Below are 1,807 nucleotides of genomic sequence, written 5' to 3'. Positions count from 1 at the left end.
GAATGTAGTGTTCGGTTCACTGTTTCAGGTTAAAACAAGACTTCGGCATCATTCAGAAGAGGGCAGTTTTGGCTGTGACCTGGTTTCTGCATAAAACACAAGAAATGTATTGAATGAACTTGATTCAAATATGTACCTTGTGTCCAATCATACTTCAGCTGTCGTCTATTTATTTGTCTATTCTTGATTTTCATTTTTAGATCAAGTTCAGCAAGAAAATCTAGGCCCAGATCAATTCATGTTGTTTTCCACTGCATGGAATCTACACGACCTCGGCTCTTTTGCTTTTCCACTCACCGAATCTTGCCCTGGTCCCTGGACCCAGGTACATTTTCAGTCCCTTCTCACGCTGAGTAGGTACTAAATGGTGACATGTAAACCCTGCAGGGCGCCGATTGGCCAGAGAGACTTGTCAATCATCAGGAAATGCAGAGCACATTCAAATCCATCACAAACCTGTCACTTCTGAAATCTCTCAAGTTACAACAGCTTTCACGTTTAATTTTATCGGCAGCTCATAACTTTACCTCGAGGTGCTTTGAAGAGGTTTAAATGTTCCTTGGGTCGACGGGCAATGAAAACATCCAGCGAAAGCCAAACGTGAGGCAAGTAATACTGATCTGTGAGAGCTGTGTTCAGTACAGCGCCTGACTCTGCCGCCGCCATTGTTGAGGTTTTCAAAGCCAGCGAATCCTGTTAGAGTTCCATATTAAGAAGTCTTTTACAAGCTTGAAATTTCTAGTTTAATTTCACATTTCTGAAAGTTTAAGTTCAGTACCAGCTGCAATTGTTTTTATGGCAAAAAATGAAAGTCATAGTATGGTGTAGTATATTGTGTCTGTTTGGAAAATGATGTGCACAGATTAAACTTAGAAAATCACGTGTTGTTTTAAGGACGCCATGAAAGTGTAGAGAACACAATCAGCTCCATCCCAATAAAGACGTGGCAGACGCAGACGGCGTCTTCACCCTCAATATTCCAGTCAGTACCTCAGCTCTACTCTCTAAATATAGAAGTGTTATAAAGGAATGAGGAGCTTCAAGTAAATAACGAATTCTGAATAAAGTTCTCCAAGGCAAAGAAAGATCACAAAAGAAGCAGGAGGCCTACTGTGTGGGTTCAGTTGCTTTCAGAGCTAAGTCAATACATTAGCAATTTAATTTGAGTTGCTTGTTGCTCAATGCTAATTAAATGACATGAGAAAACATCACCAGAGGAACTGTTTTACCTTCATCCTATAATACACAATGGCCCCCTTATACATTCAGTTACTTTGACTTGGTTTCCTCTGTATATTTATGACTTATTTCTGTATCATATTCTCACTGAGGAAAGAAATACATTGCACAAACCCAATAAAACGTTCCTGATTTGTTGAGAAAGATAAACCTCGCTTCCCTCCCCCACTCCCCGCATCACATTCTGTCTGTGAATTCACTGAAAAAAATAACTCTCATAGAATTATAGTAAAATAATAAAATATACGCATCCTTCCTTGTAGTGTCTATTGCAACGAACATAAAACGTGTCAGAGTTTAAACCCACCCGTTCGGTACATTAAACACGGGCTATAAAACAAGAGTACATCGTCTAGGTCCCATAAAAGTGCTCATCTATGTTAATAAATCATTTTCAAGTCAAATATCAACTACAGGAAATTAAAAAAAAGACTCACATCAAAGAGTAATCAGTAGTGAATTACTGTGTATGTGTTTGCTGTCCTGTCAGACGCTAAGGCCAGTTCTCTTCTCCTGGACTAAGCCAAAACCTGGGCTTAAATGTCCTCTTCCGCCATCGAAAGTCACA

At 39.6% G+C, this 1,807-nt stretch overlaps 1 protein-coding gene across 1 annotated transcript in view; it reads right to left on the bottom strand.

Moving 5' to 3' along the window:
- Positions 1 to 382: 382 nt before the first annotated feature.
- Positions 383 to 1,807, bottom strand: part of minar1 (membrane integral NOTCH2 associated receptor 1) — a 21,038-nt gene continuing 19,613 nt past the window's right edge. Inside the window, exon 4 of the mRNA XM_066648163.1 lies at positions 383 to 1,807. This exon is cut by the window's right edge and continues 290 nt beyond it. The gene's annotated coding sequence lies outside the window, so the exon portion shown is untranslated.

This window comes from Hoplias malabaricus, chromosome 16, assembly GCF_029633855.1.
Source record: "Hoplias malabaricus isolate fHopMal1 chromosome 16, fHopMal1.hap1, whole genome shotgun sequence".
Taxonomy (NCBI): Eukaryota; Metazoa; Chordata; class Actinopteri; order Characiformes; family Erythrinidae; genus Hoplias; species Hoplias malabaricus.
This window is presented reverse-complemented; position numbering and strand designations above follow the sequence as displayed.